The 21,350-nt window shown below is 38.1% G+C and overlaps 1 protein-coding gene across 1 annotated transcript in view; it reads left to right on the top strand.

The window, feature by feature from the left end:
• grid2 (glutamate receptor, ionotropic, delta 2) overlaps positions 1–21,350 on the top strand; it is a gene marked incomplete at its 5' end in the record, with an annotated part of 543,021 nt that overhangs the window by 354,619 nt on the left and 167,052 nt on the right.

The raw sequence follows: 21,350 nt of genomic DNA, 5'->3' as shown, positions 1-21,350 counted from the left end.
CAAGCAGCAGCACCGAACAGGTAGTGGGCAGGAGGAGGAAGAGAGGAATAACAGCCACACCTACTAGGTCAGCGCGACAACCACTTCTGTGCTTCACTGTAAGGATAGTGTTAGCCAGGTGATGATGTCTGGTGTTTGTGAGAGATAGTGCTTGGAAAAAAACAAACAAACATTGGAGAACATTTTTATCTTGTGAGACCAGAGAGGGATTTTTTTTGTGCTCTCGGAGTCCTTTAAATGGCACTGGGCTCTGGGGAACACTCAATGCTTTAGTAATGCTTTTATACTATTGCCCTGATCTATGCCTCACTGTCCGAGGTTAACTCTTGTTTTACTTTGAGTTTCTGTCGCTCTTCGTCTTCACCTTCTTTGACTCCTCTGACGACTAAACTCTTCTTCAATTTAACTGCTGTCCACTTACATTTTAAGCTGCACAAGGACGTTTTGTACCCGGTGGCAGATACCCATGTTACCGAATGCAAACATATTTGCAACTAATCTGAAAACTAAGTATGTCATTACATAGCCACTAAATTGTTCAATCACCATTAACGTCATGATTATAACTTAAAGCAACAAGTTTGCCAGTTGCCTGTTTAAATTTACAATAAGGTGAAGTGTACCTCTTGGCTTATCTCTTGTTAATTGTCAGATTATTGTTTTCATCCATCCTTCCTTTTCTAAATTCCTTCTTGTGAAGATTATAGTCCAGCATCTTCTGAATTCTCAGCAGAACACCCTCCTCCAAGCACATCCTTTCACTTCACCACACAAACTAATCTGAAGCCCAACATTCCCATTCAATTTTCTGCATTATTTAACATTTTCCTGCTCTGTTGCCTTTTTTCAATCTGGTACATATGGCCGAGTTGCTAGCCACTGGCAGCAAGGTTTCTTGACGATGCATTCATTTCCTTATTCCATCCACTTCATGTAGACATAAGAGTAAAGTTGGATTTTTACCCTGGGACTGTTTTTCTATTAAAAATATTACTCTTTGTGATTTCCCTGGACTCAGTGCAAATAAATAACCAATAAGAGTTATAATATAATATAAAGACATGAAAGGCGATTTCCCCTCTTATGCTCCTTTCATGCAACTTTCATCTTACGTGCAGCTTGAGATGATTCTTAAAGCAGCAAGAGTAACACAGCTGGTAAGTAGTCAAAAAGTAGAAGAAAAGTAGAAAACAGAAAATAAATAACTAAAATTGCTCCATAAATTAAGAACAATAAATGATAGGGCACCATAAGTGATAACTAGGTGGTCCTGTTCTTTAAAAAGAAAACTTTTCTCTCCAGTTGTGCATCAGTCAGCACTTTTTTCACCACTAATAGTTTTGTTTTTGCAGATAAAGCATGAACTAATGAGTCAGTATTTATTGTTAAGAACAAATGTACTAGTATATAATACAGTAAGTCAGAATTTACTCTGAGAAACTGGTCTTCTGCCTATCCTTATCTCTGCCTCAACACATACACACAGAGACTTCATATTAGATATGCAAAGAAGTTGAAAATATGAATTTTGCCATTTGATCTTAAAGCGTTAAAATTTTAAAACGTTGACATTTTGGGACTATTTTCTCTGTAACTGACATTTCTTACTTGAAGGACCATCAAACAAGTTGGAGATTATTCCAAAGATGACAGATGTCACAAATGAAACATGAAGAAAAATATTCTTTATAGGACATGTTGAATAATGTATTCACTGAAGTCTCCATCCACTGCAGGAGTGTTTTTTTTTCTTTAGTAAAGCCTTCTCTGGTTGTCTTTTATGCCTAAAAAAAATCTAAAATAGAGAGGCAGTATTGAACTAACACAACTGGGTAATGTAGAGTATATGAATCAACAAGGACAAGAGTATTTCATATGGTGAAAAGTATATGTCAGCAGAATAGGGGGAGGTAGAACGTTAAAACATTCTATGTATTCTACACAATAAGAAAGCCAGCATAATACACATAATGCATCTTGAATTGCTGGCTGTTTCCCTGCCTTGGCTCAGTCACTTGATGAATTATAATACCAACCTGGGACAGCTTGCTTCTTATTTATGTATCCTTGATCATACTTTCATGTCTGTGTAATCTCTCTTTTGCTGACAGTTTTCCAATTTCACATAGAAATGGTACATAAAGGCCTCATGATCTATGATCCTCCTCTGCCATGTCTGTAAAATGCCTGAAGAAAAAACATTAAGCACACAAGGAACTTGGAAAGTTGTGAAATTTGTTGGTATAGTACAGTTATGTGGCTCTTTTTTTTGTTGTTGTAACAGCTTCAAGGGTGTTTTTTTTGTTCTTTTTTTTATCTGTTTGCATTTTCCTCTTTTTTACATCTTTCTGAGCGCTAATGTTAGAATTAATTCAATTGCAAAATCTGATGATAGATAAACGTAATGGGGACTAGACTTTGAAAAAAGATGAATATCTATTGGAGTTTTGAATGGATATCACAAAGTGGATGACTAAATGTATGGAGAACTGGGCAGGTTTTTTGCTGCGTAGGGAAGCAGGAAAACCAGAACTGAAGTGAGCAGAGCTGTGAGCTTCCCACATTCAGAAGCGGAGTCTGATGAGCAGGGTGATTGGGGCAGGTCAGAACAGATGGTAGATGATTGAGAGTGACTGCAGGTTAGTTGAAGTGCAATTACAAACTTTCACTGTTTGACGTCTACAATAAATAATGTTTTTAAATGTGTTACTTTCGTTGTTGTAGCAGGCAGTTTGATGAAATTTAACATTTAGGCTGTGACATGTTTAATATGATAAATATGGAGCGCTGTTGTTTTTTTTTATATACTCTTTTTTTACAGATAGGCTGAACCCAAACAAAATAATGTTCTTCCAAATTAATTTTTAAGTTTTCCATAATGCTGATATCCTGCAATTATTAAATTATTCAGATGTTTAAATCAATGTTTTCTAGTCACTGTGTATTGGTGAATTGTAACTAATATAAATTTATTTTTTACTGTTCTAAAATGATAAACCCTGTAGTTGTAAAATAGCAAATGCAATGTATAAATATATAAATTAAATAAAAAATACTATAAAGCCATTTCATTTATGGTGCAGCCTGGAACTCTCTTTCTACTCAAGCCACTGATTTAGTTTAGTCACTCATCCTTTTTCAGAATGAGCTTGCATTACTTTTATTTATCTTATTTCTCACTCAAATCTTAAAATTTTATGATTCTTTTTCTTAACTCTTATCATGTCTCCCTATGTTTTTATTTCTTTTAATTATCTTAATTGTACAGCACCTTGGTCAACGGTCTTCGTTTTAAATGTGCTATATAAATAAATTTGACTTTGACTTTTTCCCTTTCTCATGTACACCCTCACAGTACTTCTGCATCTACCTAGCTGAAAAACAATCTTATGGAGCAACTTTTTATTTGTTGTTTTTGTTTGGGGTTTTTTATATTTTTATCTTTCTTGCTTCATTTTTTTTTACTCACATTTTTTCAAAAGTCATGGCTTTCATCATTACACACAAATTGTTTTTACGATGTGTTTGTGACCAGCATGTTTTTATCCCCCACATCTGAGCTAGTTCACTGGACTTCTCTGCGAAGTCAAAAATTTATTAAAGATAACATTCAGTCACTTTCTGGGTTGCAAGAAAATATCTTTAATTTGGCATCTTAATTAAAAAAAATAATTATGTGCTTTGGATTTTTGTAAAACAACACATTTGAACATTTATGGATAACAATGATTATATTTTAGCATTGAAAATATCATTTTGATCATGAAGTTGCTCATATTGTTTGTTTAACCACGGCAGAAACAAAAAATGATTTTGGTAATTACCAACACTGCTTAATTTATTGCACCTGTCACATAAACCTTATATTGGGTTGTGATCTAATAAATTTATTAAGCACTGTAGTTGGCTAAATCCACAAAGAGCAGTTACCCTCAGGAAGTGCAGCAGCATGTGGCAGCTAACGGCCTGTCCAAAAAAAAATCTCCTTGCATTCAGAAAATGTAGGAATATGGAAGATATAGCTAATATAAGTTGAACTGACGCAGACAGACATTTAATTTAATTCTTTCTTTATGGTAAATGTGATAAAATTCGGTTGACTGCATCTTGGCATTTCACAGGTGACTGATTATTGTACAGTATGTATAACATTTCCCTCCGCTATACTTTGTTTGGCATTATTTTGTGTGGTATCAAAGTTTATGCTGACAAATCAATACCTAACTGACTCATCAGCTGTGCAGCTGTTACTATATGAGATGGTAGAAAAGTTGGACTTTTAGATGTAGATGTTGATTTCCTCTGACTCTCTTTGATTTAAAATACATCCACATGCTTATATAAACCCTTCTCACAGCAGATGTCTTCAGCTATCACAGTAGGGAAAGCGGGGGATAGTAATAATGGCTGTGCTCCACTGAGGCAGGCCCTTCTTTGGTGCATACAGATTCACTGTCATGTCTTGGGCGCTTAATATAACCATATTAATGAGCCATCATTATTACAACTGTGCTTTCTCGCTGTAATGAGTCAAAATGTCTGCGATGAAACAGGTATATTAAATGTACAGTTTAATCAAACAAAAAGCCTTTAAAAAAGCTATTATATAAAATAATGACTTATGGTTGGGGCTGATTTTACCCGTTTAAAATAATGGTACGCATTATCAGAAATAACAGTCAGAGAAATAGTGGAATGAGAGACAGTGAGAACAACTGCTTTTCTGAAAGGGGTGACGGTGGGTGAAATTCAGGTCGTGAGCCACAATGGAATTTGTTATAGGATTTTTTAAAAACATTTTAGATTGGTGCTTCATTGGCAATTCATTCATTGTAAATTCTGCTGACAGTGGACAATACTTTACCAAAGGACAATTGTTTTGAGAATTTTTTATCTATTTTGATTTCAGTGAGGGGAAGCATATAATTGGTCAGTTTAAATAGATTGTCATGACTCAGATCATTTGTGCATCATAAATCATTAACTTTGGTTTGCACAGAGAATCTTTTATACTTTTGTGCCTAAACAAGGGCAAGTTTTAAAAACTGGCTTATCAGAATAGATTGGACTTACTGGGTTGAAGACTTACAAACAATTACACTGCAGTGGCTTTTTTTTTTTTTTTTTGGACAGAGGCTGAGCCAAGAGAATACGTGAAGGCCATTTTAAGATAAATGTGTCTTTTTAAATTGTAAATCATGCAAAAAATACACCAGTGGGGCACCAGAATGAAAATATGGACCTGGAAATGTGCACTACATGTCCCCTTTAATTCATTTGCTATAATCATCCCCGAGGGGACGGGATTAAGAGGTTTCCACTGCAAATGGAGCCTTAAATCAGGTGTTGTGATTCTGCCCTGCTCCATTGCCACTGATGAATATGTATTTTCTCATCAACACTCTGCATATAAATTTTCCACAATTTATAATAAATTATCCTGATTCTTTTTGGACCAAAGGGCCGTGAAATATATGCTTGTGAGAGACAATGTATGCTGTCAGTTACCGTAAAAAAAAGACAACATTTTCTACAGGACATATTGTATTACATGTATATTATATTTCATTTTTCATATTATATTAGGAATGAAAAAGAACTCCTAAGCAAGCATTCATTATGCATCGATTTACAAGATAGATTGATGTCATGGCTAATCTGAGCGTATTAATGAATGCATTCAGTGGTTTGATTTAATAACTTTGGTGTAGATTCATACTCTGGCTGACTGACACAGTAATTGTTAATTATACTGAGAACCACAGTATTACTGGACTATTTGAGTAAATATCAAATAGTATAAGAAATTAAAGGATTTTGGAGGAATGCCAGCACAGAAATATACAAACTGCGTCTCAATATTGTTGAAAATAAACTCCAATATAATCCCTCTTTTCATCTCTTCCCACGTGCTTCCTCTTTTGCTGTTTGCTTACTGACACATGAAGGGCACCATTTTGCATTCTCTCAGTCTAAAGTAAACTTTTACTGAATGTCTCCTATATTAACCACTCAAATATTGCTGGGCCTTGTCAAAATAAAATTGAAGGTTAGAAAATGACAGTTATTATCATGATGATTTGTGGGTAGTTTGAGTGAGTTGTTCGAGTTATTTAGGTTTTCTTCATCTTGGCATTACACACAGATTGCTGCTCTGTTGGCGTATTTACTTTGGCAATGGAGCTTGAGGAGCAAATGTTGACCCTTATAATTACGGGACATGTAGCAGACGGCGTAAAAAATAGGAAAGTAGTTCTTGATGGAATAGCATGGAGGGAAAGGGTCGAGTGAAGGGCAATGAAGTTTATTTTACGAAGCAAAGTTATGTAAAGGTGACTACTGCGAAAAGAAGGTGGGTGTGTAAAGAAAGGAGAATGAAAAAGATCTCGAGAGAGCAACTCTGGTAGAAAAAGTGGCATGTGGGGGTGGGATATAAAGAGGAGCAGACATGTGGTGATTTAAGTTATTGTAGGGAAGACAGAAACTTATTGAGTTTCTGCCAGTTGCAATATAGATTATTCAGGTTAGTTTTGATTAATAGTACATGCCTGGCACTTTCATGAGTGTAAAAATTGTATTTACTTCTTGGTACAGGTCACTGGAAGAATGATTAAGAGTGACTCAGAAACAAGACGTCGAAAACTAGATATAAACAGATGATGTAGAATGTGAAGGGTGAATATTTGGAGATGAAATAAACGGATGAGGTAAACACTGCGGGAGAAAACACACAGGTGTGCTCTCTTACGCTGAAGGAGCAAGAACAAAGGAGAGTCAATAAATGTGAACACATACAGACAAATTTGTCTCCTGAATAAAGTGCTGCATTTAGGTGTTCCTCCTTCCGTGAAGTGACATTTAGATTGTGTCATCCAGCACAGACATATACACAGTCACTTTCTCAGTGGTTCCCTAAAGATATGAAAGAAAAGATCCCTCTTAGACCAGACAGCATAGTATTGGCCAAAATGGCCAGACTGAAATTATTTGATAAATGAGTCTTCAAAGTCGAAATATCTGGCCTATAGTCAAAGGATGTGGATCTGCAACATACAGCCACGTGAAGAAGAACATTTCTAAGCAACTTTTGATGTTTTGAATAGGTGTAAATTTTGAAAGAATTGCAGTCCTATCATAAACAAAGTACATTCTTACTGTTTCTCCAATGATACGAGCTAATGTAAATGCACTTGATGAGCTGAAAAACTGCAAGTGTGGGTACCTCTATAAAAGCAGACGTTTTGGCAGTTAGTTGGTCTGGAGCATTCATGTATGTGTTTACGCAATGCCACGATCTTCCCAGAAGTGGACGTTACAGCAAATTTACCTCAAGGTCACAGACTGTGAAATGCTTAGAGAAAATACAGCAAATCCAAGAGCTAAACCTTATATTACACAAGCCACATTTAGCATGTTTAATGTTTAAGTTCAAGACAGCACAATTAAAAAAAGAGTGCACAAATATGACCTTTTTTGGAAGGGTTGCCAGAAGAAAAAACAAAACAAAACACGGCAGCACGGCTTAGGTCTGAAGACTTCTGGAGCAAAAGCTTCACGACTACACCACATTTGACAAAAAAACACAACAAAATACACAACATATCGGTACAAACACCCCATAGAAAGTGTCAAGCACAGTGGTAGAAGGGTGATGATTTTGGCTTGTTTTGCAGCCACAGAATCTGGGGATCTTGCAGTCATTGTGTTGTCCATGAACTCATCAGTATACCAAAGGGTGTATGTTTGAAAACTAAAGACGGGCCCAAATTGGATAATGCAATGCCAACAAATTTATAAGAGAATGTAAAGAGTGTCAAAGTGTTGCAATGGCCCAGCCAGATTACAGACCTCAACCTGATTGAAATGCTGTGGTAGGACCTTAAGAGAACCGTGCAGATAAATTCTCTGTAAGCCTCAATAACCTGAAGCAACTTTCTACAGTAGAGTGGGGCCTCCACAATGGTGTGAGAGACTGATTCTGAACATTTTTACTTGATGTCATTGCTGCAAAAGGAGGTCCTGCAAGCTAGCAAATCATGGGGTATATTTAGTTTTTCACATGAGTGCATAGAGTGAGCTGTACATGTGTCATTGCTTCCCACAACTCCAAGGCGGTAAAGATGTGATTCTAGACATAATAATAATAATGATAATAATGATGAAACCAAACTCTGGTTTATTGTGGATTTAGTGGAAGACTTAAATGAGCCGCAGCTTCATTTGTGTTTTGGGCAACTGCTCAAAAAGAATGAAAAACATTTCATTGTGCAACCTCTCTTTAAACGTCTTCATATGGACTTTTTGAATTTCTTTCTCTACTGCAGTTTTTTAAATCACCCTCTGGAGGTTCTCTGTCTACCACTTTTGCTTGTGCAGCTGCAACATTGCCATAAACAAAACCAACCCCACATTTTAGCTCTCCAATCTACCTCTCATCACTGGTTTCAGACTATGATGGAAAAGATGAACAGCACTTTTAGGGGGAATGCTGTTTTCATGACATTTATAGGGTTGCGGTGTGGATTCAAGCCTCGGGGATAGGCTGTCAGTGTGCAGTTCTACTGTAACATCCTGAGCATTCTGATGGAGAACATTTACCACAAACAACCTAAATTGTGGTGTGTGTATCTTTTGTGCCAACCCAGCAGGAGTTTGTTTTATTGTGTGTGTGTGCGTGTGTGTGTGTGTGTGTGTGTGTGTGTGTGTGTGTGTGTGTGTTTATTATTTTGCCAGCGCAAAGCAATCTTTCTCACCACCTGTACTACATGGCCACAACAAAATAACCGAAGGTTGATAATTACAGTATTCCTTCGCTGCAGGGTCTATTGAAGGTTCGTGTCCCTTTGAGGTTATGTCATAATATTTGTACTTTCTGCGTGTGTCTGTTTGGTGTCACACGAAGCAGACACACGCTTACCTGGAGAGATAGCATTTTCTGCTCACCATTTTCCAGTGCACTTAAAAGGGCCCTTCAAGGGCTCCTTGAACTTTATCACCAGACAGAGATGGTATTATGTTCTTATCTTAACAAACAGGGTGTGTGTGCGTGTGTGTGTGATGTGTGATGACATTAAGGCTTTATCGGTGCACATGGAGCTGGGAGCACAATGATTACAGAGCATTACAACTAAAGGGCTGAGAGGTTGTGTGTGCGTGCGTGTGTGTGTGTGTATATGTGTGTGTATAAATACACACGTGTGTGCGTGAGTGTGCGCGTGTGTGTGTGTGTGTGTGTGTGTGTGTGTGTGTGTGTGTGTGTGTGTGTGTGTGTGTGTGTGTGTAGAGCACCAAAGGTTAGCACTATTGACTGCTGCTAGTGGAGCCACTAATGGGGATGCCAGGAAGTACTTCAGAGATGATACAGGTGTGTGGCGGTGAAGGAGCCGGGGGTTGGGTATAGGAGGAGAAGGCCTGTGTAAGGTTGTCATTGCACATTTTTTTCAGTTTGGCAATGTGCTTATCTGTTGCCTCTTTCTCTTTCCTCTGTTTTCCTTCTTTGTACACAAGCACCTACATACTCATGCAAACACACACACACATAGATGCTTAATCTCACCTGCACACTCCTCATGCACTCTATGCCCTCCCAATTTCTTTAACCACTTTCAAAACATAGTTACAAGCATACAAATAGTTGAAACTTTTCTCTCTTTCCTCGAGCAAAGATATCCTTAAAAAATGCAGGGCCTTTTGTATTTGCTATTGGAATAAAATAATTTAATGATAAACTATATTTATATAACACTTCTTACAAGATGCATTTGTGTCGTCTGAACTGGGTTACACTTGTGTGTGGGGGTGATTTGAACTCAAGAAAACAGTGTAAGTAAAGTAAAACTAGCATGTGTGTTTTTTACCGATATAAAGCAGGGCAATAGGTATTAATAAAAACAAGAAACAATATGTTGGCGACAGTTGCTGACAATGGCAGCAGTCCTAAAATGTCCTGATCATTAAACTCTTCTTCACATAATTCACTGAGCAAGTGCAATCCTGATTTACATTGTCTCCATACTGAAGATTGTCCTATGACTTGTGTCTTACATGGTAATTACATGGAGACATTATTAGGGCTTTGGTTTAATAGACACAAATGTTGGCACAAAAGGTGTTGTAATATCCACACGAAATTTTTAAATATGCAAATTTATCAGCTTTTTAAATCAAATAGTACAAAATTTAAAGGAATTGGAGGAATCCTCAGTTTCTATCTTAAAACTTAAGGAAAGTGGCCTCGGTTTTCTCTAATTGGTTACTGGAGACCAATGTAGTATATGCTGTTGAATCTAATGCCTTCTTAATTATTACTGATGTCAAGCCTGCTGACACACTGGGTTTCAAGCATATTTAAAATATCCCTGCTCAATAATGGTGATGGTCCCAGCCATGGCACAAATTGGCAAATCATTAGTCCTCCTGTGGTGCTCAGTGGACAAGCCGTCCTTCAAGTGAGAAACTGCTGTTTCATGTCATGATGCAAGATGTCCCAAATCAAAGGTCTAGGCACAGTCAGGGTAAATTGTACCTGCTGGCAATGATAACTATAAATGATTTTTCACATTTGCCTTTATCTGGGCAATTTATAATAGGGGACATTTCTTAACACAATTTTAGGAAAAGTCAGACACTGAGTATTAGAGAAGTGTTGCAGATATTTGACGGGGAAAAAATAGCAGGGGAGAAATTTCCTAATCGTGCCGTGTGTCCTACAGAAAGAGAATGTGGCTGTAGTGACACAGGCTGCACATATATGCATGCATAAGCTCTGTGCACATAAATGAATAAGAACAAATACACTCTGATGCTGATGCAACAATAAGTACCTCATCTGGTGTATGAACTCTACTCTGCCATTTTGAGCAGCAGCTGGTGATGCTAGTGCTTGTTCTGCTCTGCAGCCCTTGTGAGTTACTGAAATAAATCAGAATATATACTGTATATATACCCCCACTGTCTTCCCCCGCCTCCAATTATAGTACATGTGTTGGAGTACACAGTAGTAGTTACCCAACTTAAGATTGGCCATGATATACCCACCCACTGATGAGAGTGTGTTGTTTAGGGATAAATAATAGAATAAGTAGGATGAAAAGAAGCTTTCTACTTCACTTTTTCTCCCATCTCTCTGCGCATAGCCTGTAATAGGATTTATGGTGTTGAAGATGTAGTAGATGTTAATACATGGTATTATCTGGGTTGAATGAAAAAGGAGAAACAGAGGGAGATGAAGCACAATAAAACCAGAAATGAAAAGGAAGAATCCAGAAAGAGTGTGCAGTGAAAAAGGACAAATGATCATGATTGAAAGACTTGGAAGGGTGGGGTGGTGGGGGTAACAGGGAACTGATAAAAGCATGCAATGTTTCAGCAGAAAACGCAGAGTTGCTGTAAGTACAGTACCCCACTTATGGCTGACAATAAAGAATGAGGCTTGCCTACCCGAAAGCCTCTTATTGTGTATGGCTGGATGGTCACAAACAACATAGTAGCTTTTAAGAAGAACATCTGACATTTACACTGTTGTGCAATGTTGTCTTTTTTTCTTTGCAGAGAGTACAAGTAGTATCTAACAGATAAAAATGTCTGACTACTGAAGAATACAGTTCCAAAAAGTGTTTCCTTACTTCAGTTAAGTATATAATCTCATATAGTTATAAATAAACTTGAGTCTTTTTCATATTTGAACTGTAGCAAGAGGAGAATATTGTGAACTGTGGTTTTAGCTTATGTGGTTTGGATCTTTTTCTCAGCTTGGAAGGTGTTTTGACCTCCCAGAGCAGTTGCATTACACCTTATTATTTAAGAGCTTGCAGAATAGCTGATAGTTGAAGATGGCTGAAAGATGTGGCCTTTTCACTGTTGCCTTGTGGTTGCATTTTTCATATCACCTTTTTCCTTTTACTATTCTTCTTGTCTTTTATCCACCCTTCCCTTAATCTCATTATCCCTTTCCCTGTGTTTTGTTATAAACAGATTCTCCTCACAGGGGTTGATGGTGTTTTGATAAAACTTCAGATTCTCAGAATATACTTGAGGGTTTCTCTCTTTTCCTCTCAGATGCAAAAGATACAAATTCTGCACTTGAACATGGTTTGCAGGCTTGCAGACGGCTACGTTATCCACTTCTCACTCATCTCTGTAATCGGATCAGGTTCAGTGTCAAAAAGTCTCCCTCCCACAGGCCCAGCAGGAAATAGAGGACTAAAATGATTTGATAATTGAGAAGGCAGAAGATGTAATATGTCTTTAGGGTCAGTTGATCTAATATGTGAGCTTTGCTTTAGTTTCAGGGCACAGTGCCTCGTGAATTTGATTTTTGCAGAAGGCATTTTGCCTCCATGTTGTGTTTAATAACTTATTTATCAAGCAGCCTACATGCTCTCTGATCAAGAGCATGGTGGGAGGTTCTTGTTGTAAATGAAGTGTGTAATTGAAATTCTAAATGAGATTGTTTAGTTTGTGTCAGTATGCTGTACTCATTAGATGTAATACCCAGGTATACGCTGAAATAGCTGCAGTCTAAGTGTGGCCATTTTAGCACCACACACGCACAGCAGCCCCGATGTTTTTGAACTTTATTACGACCTGACAGAGGTGCATGAAAAAGCTCAAATGATCAGGCATTAAACTTGCCAGTTTTTGAGTGCAGATTATTTGTCATTTTGGACCGCACCTGTGTGTCAATAGTGAGGCTAATATCCCAGTGCAGTTACTGCTAGTCATACGTACTGCCTGCTGTGCACTCTGTCCAGCTGGTGTAAATGTATCTGAAGTGGACCATTTTAAATGACATTTTCTAAGACAGCTATGGAAAATATCATGATTTGATTCCCTGGTTTTGTCCAAAATTCAGGTGAAAACAGCTTTTGACTGAGGTATACAGGGAGTGCAGAATTATTAGGCAAATGAGTATTTTGTCCACATCATCCTCTTCATGCATGTTGTCTTACTCCAAGCTGTATAGGCTCGAAAGCCTACTACCAATTAAGCATATTAGGTGATGTGCATCTCTGTAATGAGAAGGGGTGTGGTCTAATGACATCAACACCCTATATCAGGTGTGCATAATTATTAGGCAACGTCCTTTCCTTTGGCAAAATGGGTCAAAAGAAGGACTTGACAGGCTCAGAAAAGTCAAAAATAGTGAGATATCTTGCAGAGGGATGCAGCAGTCTCAAAATTGCAAAGCTTCTGAAGCGTGATCATCGAACAATCAAGCGTTTCATTCAAAATAGTCAACAGGGTCGCAAGAAGCGTGTGGAAAAACCAAGGCGCAAAATAACTGCCCATGAACTGAGAAAAGTCAAGCGTGCAGCTGCCAAGATGCCACTTGCCACCAGTTTGGCCATATTTCAGAGCTGCAACATCACTGGAGTGCCCAAAAGCACAAGGTGTGCAATACTCAGAGACATGGCCAAGGTAAGAAAGGCTGAAAGACGACCACCACTGAACAAGACACACAAGCTGAAACGTCAAGACTGGGCCAAGAAATATCTCAAGACTGGTTTTTCTAAGGTTTTATGGACTGATGAAATGAGAGTGAGTCTTGATGGGCCAGATGGATGGGCCCGTGGCTGGATTGGTAAAGGGCAGAGAGCTCCAGTCCGACTCAGACGCCAGCAAGGTGGAGGTGGAGTACTGGTTTGGGCTGGTATCATCAAAGATGAGCTTGTGGGGCCTTTTCGGGTTGAGGATGGAGTCAAGCTCAACTCCCAGTCCTACTGCCAGTTTCTGGAAGACACCTTCTTCAAGCAGTGGTACAGGAAGAAGTCTGCATCCTTCAAGAAAAACATGATTTTCATGCAGGACAATGCTCCATCACACGCGTCCAAGTACTCCACAGCGTGGCTGGCAAGAAAGGGTATAAAAGAAGAAAAACTAATGACATGGCCTCCTTGTTCACCTGATCTGAACCCCATTGAGAACCTGTGGTCCATCATCAAATGTGAGATTTACAAGGAGGGAAAACAGTACACCTCTCTGAACAGTGTCTGGGAGGCTGTGGTTGCTGCTGCACGCAATGTTGATGGTGAACAGATCAAAACACTGACAGAATCCATGGATGGCAGGCTTTTGAGTGTCCTTGCAAAGAAAGGTGGCTATATTGGTCGCTGATTTGTTTTTGTTTTGTTTTTGAATGTCAGAAATGTATATTTGTGAATGTGGAGATGTTATATTGGTTCCACTGGTAAAAATAAATAATTGAAATGGGTATATATTTGTTTTTTGTTAAGTTGCCTAATAATTATGCACAGTAATAGTCACCTGCACACACAGATATCCCCCTAAAATAGCTAAAACTAAAAACAAACTAAAAACTACTTCCAAAAACATTCAGCTTTGATATTAATGAGTTTTTTGGGTTCATTGAGAACATGGTTGTTGTTCAATAATAAAATTATTCCTCAAAAATACAACTTGCCTAATAATTCTGCACTCCCTGTAAGTGACAAATGAAAGGTTAAACAGCATTTTTTATTCCAGTCCTTCTGAAGACCAATGAGAACCTGAAAGTGGACTTTATGTTACTCTAGTCATTTAATTCTTGTCAGTTAGAAGTAAAAGCCCCTTATTATGTGAGGCACATGGAGTACAGTTATAGCTGAGAAAATAAGTCTCATCATTGTCTTGATGAGACTTATTTTGCTACGCTTGTTAAATAAAGGAAACGCCTGCGACTCGGTTTGAGTTTCCTTTGGGCCTCACCCGTGCACGTTTGAAAAGACAAATCTAAGGTCTCTGTGTTTTATTGCTCCAAGTACTTGTTTAACGAATTGTTTCCTCTAACACTATCTGTTCCTGCTTGACAATGGCATGTCTCCTGCTATGGGGAGCCAAAAAGTCTTGTGTGTGGCTCAAAAAGCTGTGTCTTTTAATCTGAATTCTGGCCTCCTGCATGAACAGGCCTGTTTGCTAGAGCACACAGCATGCAAACAACAAAATACTGCTGTGCTAATGCTTTCACTAAAGAGCACTTATAACACAAAAAATGATCTAACAATTACTGTGTTAAAATGTTCCTAGGTGTACATACTGAAAGCTAAGTGGCATTAAAACAAGCACAATTTACTGAGAAGAGCTGTTTAAGTAAATGTAGAGGAGTAAATGTAACTTATTACCACCCACCTCAGGCACAGGCTGCAGCTGTTTAGAGTTGGTTTCCTGTGAAAACACAATGAATCAGCACAAGGTCACATGCCATTCCATCCATTTATTTTGATAACCCAAATGTGACTTTTATCTTTCAAGTGTTTTTATTTTAATTCCACATGGTATAGATTTGCTCCTGTACAGATGCCTCATGTTGGAGATGAACAGTTGTCTTTTGACAAGGATAATTTAACACAAAATGACTACCCTCTGTCTTTGGAAGTAAAAGGCATACTGTAGAGGTTGTTTACTCTGATCAAATCACGAAAGACACGTTGAATTTATGTATCAAAACTATCAAAACTACAGAGTAACTTTAACAGGGTCAGTTAATTTTAAGTTGTGTCAATAAAATGTGAGCTCAGTAACTTAATTTCACAGCTGACATTGTTTGCTTACATCATTTTACAATACTTAAATGGCCTTATATCCTTATAAGTTAGTCTTTTCATCGTTTGAAACTGAGGAGAAATTAAAGTTTGTAAAAATTACCAATCCTACTGTATGTCAAGGTCTACAGAATTAACTGCAAAGCATGAGTGGGGTCATCTCCTCCAGCTGAAAACTTTAACATATGCTTCAACCCATGGAGACCACATCAAATGTGTAACTGAGGACCACAGCAGCTGCTGCTCTCACCATATACAGCTGGTTATTCCCTTTACTTGCTCAAACACCAGCCCTTCATTCCATGACACTAATATGAACTTTTTATTTCTCCCCATTGGTAATTGCTTAAGTTCATGTTGTAAGGTTATTACATGATTATGGTTACTAATTCAGAACGTGACTTTCCTTGACTCCATATGCAAACGTGTTATTTTCTTGGACAGAAGTGGATGTTCTCTGGTTATATTTGGAGCAGAAGGAATAACACATGTGAAATCATAACTTACGTACATCGGTATCTAACTGTAAATACTATTTACAGTTAGTTAGCATAAGTTATCTTTTGTCCTAGCTTTAAGTTTGGATAAGTAATACATTGTCACAGGTATAAGTAGCAGTAAACGTCTTTAAAACCATGACATTAACATTTGATGTTCACTAAAAACTGTCATCTTAACCATCTATGGTTGGTTAACACAGCACTACCAAAAAACAAAACAAAAACCATGACTGTACTATGAGCTTGGACTTTCTTTGCATTTAAAATTGTTGCTTCACAGTCGAGAAGCAGTTCGTCAGCCACTCCTGGTGAGTTGCCATCTTCAGAGCAACTATGTTAAGTCCGTCAGTTTGTGATTGAGTTGAGTGGATTAAAGCTATTAATTACATTCAATTTGTTTGGGATAATTAGGTAATTAACTGTGATTAATCAATTGCAAATATGTTGCAGCAGATTCACATTAAACAGAAAGTCAATTTCAAAATTTCTCCACAAATAGTGACATAGTTGCTGCAGGACAGCAACTGAACTGTAAAGTGACACTGGTGTTTAGCAACCTTGCTTTTATATAGAAATACCACCAGAATACAAACACTTAGCAACCAAGGGAGTCGAGTCCTCTGTTACAAAGTCCCATATGTATGACGCTTATTGAGGCAGACTGACTCAAATTGATTGATGTTCGCAATCTGTCTGTGTTTTTAAATTAGACAGCACTTATTTGAAAACCTTCCCCAATCTGGCTGAGAGTTGTTGCAGTTACTCTGAGTGCCTTCAATCAGTCACTGAATGCAAAAAAAAAGAAAAAGAAAAAAAAATGTAATCTCTGGGCAACCATTAATTTTTTTCTACTTGCAATGAGGATGCTTTACTATCTTAACTCTACTGAGACTGAGCCATAAAGGGGACCTTCAAGCTAAAGTATTGGTTATTTTTTATTTTATATTTTTTGTGCAAGTTGAGACGTCATATTTTAAATTTCAACGTGTTTTGTTCACAAGCCATTGATGCAGATACATAGCTAAGTAAATGTAATCTTCAATGAGGCACAATGAATCAAGCTCAATTTTTATTGTTCAGCTGGGGAGATGAATAGAAGGTAGAAGTATTTAATATTGTCTAGCCTTCTTTTTGGGACATTATGGTTTCAGTTTCTTCAGACAGACTTTTCCTCTGCCTTTTGGCTTTTTGGTGCAGGGTTAGGGCTCTCACTTGCAGCAGCATCACTACTTTCTTTGCTACACCTGGAAATAAAAACCTTTCTGTATCTGTGTTTTGAAAATCATATGTATTTAGCATAAACCTGCTGTTTCAAAATTAATTCACCTGTGTTCTGTTCTCTTCTGCTTTGTTTTTCTCTGTACTCACTTGAACTCCTCGCAGTTGAGCCAGTAAGCAAATGCTGACAAGGATCTGGCGAACAGTAGATAAATAAAGGGCTATTCACTTCACCCAGTTTTTGTGTCGGCTCTTTGCTGGATTTTGTACAATTTCTTAAGGACATGAGTCTGTCTCAGGAAAAGCAGGGCCATCACACGTGACCCGTTGCACCCTGCTCACCACTTGTTGGACCTGCTGCCCTCTGGTTGGTGCCTCAGGTCAATCAGCTCCCACACTTCCAGACATTCGGACTGTCAACAAACACTATATCACTTGAAGTTCAGATCAGTCTTTTAGTCTGTTTTTAAACACTAAAAAATTAAGTTGACCTTTAATACCAAATTTTAATGTATTTTTAACACGACTCCACTCTACACCCCTGTTAGGCTTTCTCAGAATCTATTAAAAAAATTGAGCTATTTGTTTAGAGACAGAGTGACGATATATGCACACAAATAATATGTGTTACCTATTTGGTGGAACTGATAAATTAAATTAAAACAGAAAAACAGATTTCTTTGAAAATGGTCAGGTACACGACTGGACTGAAAATAAAATTAGTTCCATAATTCCATAGTTGCTAATATTTTTTAATAGAGTCCAAAAAAATAAAAGGAACCTTTGAAAAGAAGGAAGCTTGTGAGCTGAGTCAAGCTTGCTGTAATAGCCACTTTTCTACTATAACTTGAGAGACAGAGGAATATTTTATATAGGTTGTGGACATAAATAGTGATGTGTGAAATGAAAAGACCACACCCCATTTTCTGCTGTACTCCAAGAGAAAGCAGCTTATAAATCATTTAAAGTCCTATAACAATATAAAGAACAAGCACACACACACACACACACACACACACACACAAACACACATGTGCATAGACAAATATGTACCTTGGGCCTATCAAGACAGCTTATTCTATTTGTTCCAGTCATTGATCCGTTCATATCTAAATGTCAGGTTGAATAGACATCGTCATATTTGCTGGTGGTGGTTGTGGTGTATGCGTGCAATTGTACGCGCACGCTGTGTTGTGCGTGTGTTATACAATCTCTCTGTGGATTCAGCAGTGCTCGGATCTGTGGTCAGATCAATAAACCGAAAGGCCGACAAGCACACACATACAGTGCCCGCAAAGTCTTGTGTGCTCCGCTGTGCACACACAGACACACACCAACACACACAGTTTGAGGATGATAGATGCCTTCCATGTTGGCCCTGCTACTCCTTGCCGTCACAACACATACTTTTGCAAGACCTTTGCTGTCCTAGCCTTACATTATACAGTATGTCAGACATAAAGAGGAAAAAGAAAGACAGAAAGTAAGAAAAGAAAGCTGCTGCTGAAAAAAACATCTGCAGACAGCATTCAGAATAGGTGAATGACTCTGCTGCTCTTTTCTCCCCTGTTTTCATCAAAAAGCAAGTGATTGATCAGCAATGGCAGTCTCTTGTGCAATTGGATGGTGAACAGTGCGAGATCTACTCAAGATGAGGTTTTCCTTGATTTTGTTGAGTGTGACAGGTGTGTGCGGGAGAGAACTATTCAAATAGGATTTGCAAAGAGACAATAATCTGTGAAATACTCTCACACACACAAATTAATACTCACACAGGCATAGTCACATTGTGTAATGTTTAGTATCTTTGTGTCTCTTCCACCTACCGCTCTGTTTTCACAATGCATGCACAACCGTTATAGGCTTTTTAGTTCATTGGCGTGTGACCGCAGCTTGATCAAACTAATTAAACAGTTATGGTAGTGATTTAGAGTCATTAGTTGTTGGGAAGAATCGCACAGGTCTTACACCCATGTGATTCATGTCACGTTTCTCAAGCGCGTTCAGCACAAAGAAGGCTGTTTTCCTTTGGCAGCATGTACTGTAAATACAGTAAAAGCCACAGTTATAATTATTTGTTATTTAGTTTGTGTTTTAAAATTTGGATTGTGTCTTAACTATGGCCTTGGAAATGTATTAGTTAATTAACTAGTAAGAACCAAATTGATTGGTTGCTTTAAAGTTGCAACCTTTGAGGCTATTACATATATTTATATAATTTTCATAATCACCAAACTTTTCATTGACCCCCTCGTGACGCACAGATGACAAGACCACTGATCCTGGAAGGAAATGCTTCAACATAGAATAGAGGTGATCGCTCAGAACAGATTTGTATTGATTTGCAGTGACCCTTACCTCTAAGGGGACAAGTTGGTCCAAGCAATGCCAGCAAAATGCTCACCGCAGCATAAATGAACTACACGATCTATATAATGGTTTCAGTTTTTCTCTTTTAATTTGCCACCCATCTACACAGTTTATGCCTGTGTGGTCTGACTGTTTTTATTGGATAGTGCACACCGAAGTCTTGAAAACACAACAGTTACTGTGTGTTAGCAAACAGCCCTCTGTTGCTTGTGTAAAAAAGTATTTGTGTGCCTGTTTTCTACATACACAGACACACAGTAAATCAGGATACACTGTATTATTTCCCAAAGGCACTATCTAACATGATAATTTACTGCTTCATTTATGACTGTCATATCCCAGATGCAGAGATACATGCATGTCAGGCGAGTTTATGTCGCTACATGACAAGCAGGTATCACAAGAGGAGGACAAGCAGGATGTCAATGTCAAGATGATGTATTTGGGTGAATGTGGTGTGGGGCACCCTTTGAAATTCAGTTATGTACACAAAAAAGAGGCTTAACATTAGAAGTCTAGTTAGCACTGTAATTGCTGAAGTCTGTTTGCTTTGCTCTGTGGATTACATTTTTGGCAGCGCTCAGGCTGAGCACAGTCATAATGCACCACCCTTTGCTTGCCATCTTGTCTTTTAGCACAGTACGAACAGACGTGCTTGACATCAAGACACACAATCTCAACCATGCATCATGCATAAAGCACACTGTGGGAGCAATGTGGGTGAGGTGCTGACATACAGCAGTTACTGTATGTTTCGGGGAAAAGTGCTTCAGTTGGTGAGTGCTAAATGCTTATTTCATGCACAGGGAGGCAGAGTAGCAGGCTGAATAAATGGGGGTAATGGGTTAGTAAAAGCCCGCTTTGTGTTTTGTATAGCTGCAGTTTTCATATGTTTTGTAACTTAGATTTGAAAGAAGGAAGAGTCGCTGAAGAAGGAGCAAGTTAATGGTAGTTGACTATGTAGAAAGTATCCCTAGCTTGATCTGACAGTGGGACAACCATGCTAATCAAAACCAAAAGTGGGAACTAGAGAGACTCCCATCTCTGGTAATAAACAAATTGGAAACCATTCATATGAATGCAACACAGCAGGATTGTTTTACTGTGTATAATTTAGATTTAACAGATTTTAATTCTGATTCTGCTTTTTGAGTCCTGACTCTGATTTCCATCATATTATTTTAAGTAAGAAAATAAACCCTGCCACAAATATAACTTTATTTGGTTAACTAAGCATTCTCAAATCACTGGGTAGCTTAATTTTCCAGCAGCACAGTGGCTGAGCAGATAAGTAGATGATTAAAAAAAAAAAGCTGGAAATATCATTGATACAAAATATGGAAAATAAAAGAGATGAAGTAAAACACTGTGTCACTCCATCAGTTTTTAAACTTCTTTATCTGTCTCTTTGTTTCTCTTTCATCTGTTCCTGCTTTCCTAAAGTTTCTCTTCTGTTCTAGTCCAAGTGTCTTTCATATTATGATTCCAGGTGGAATGAAGGGTTGTAGATGATAATAGTAATCACAGACCCCTATGTCCACACTCAAGCGCAGACCGGCACACACTTGTGCACGCACAGGAACACAAATTAATTACAGTGATCAAAAACCACACTTGGATGAACCACAGTGTTCGTGTGTGTGTGTGTGTGTGTGTGTGTGTGTGTGTGTGTGTGTGTGTGTGTGTGTGTGTGTGTGTGTGTGTGTGTGTGTGTGTGTGTGTG

Source organism: Haplochromis burtoni, unplaced genomic scaffold (assembly GCF_018398535.1).
Source record: "Haplochromis burtoni strain Fernald_Lab_line unplaced genomic scaffold, NCSU_Asbu1 Contig_18, whole genome shotgun sequence".
In the NCBI taxonomy this organism is placed as follows: Eukaryota; Metazoa; Chordata; class Actinopteri; order Cichliformes; family Cichlidae; genus Haplochromis; species Haplochromis burtoni.
The sequence above is the reverse complement of the archived record's forward strand: the minus strand, read 5'-3'. Positions and strand labels throughout refer to the sequence as shown.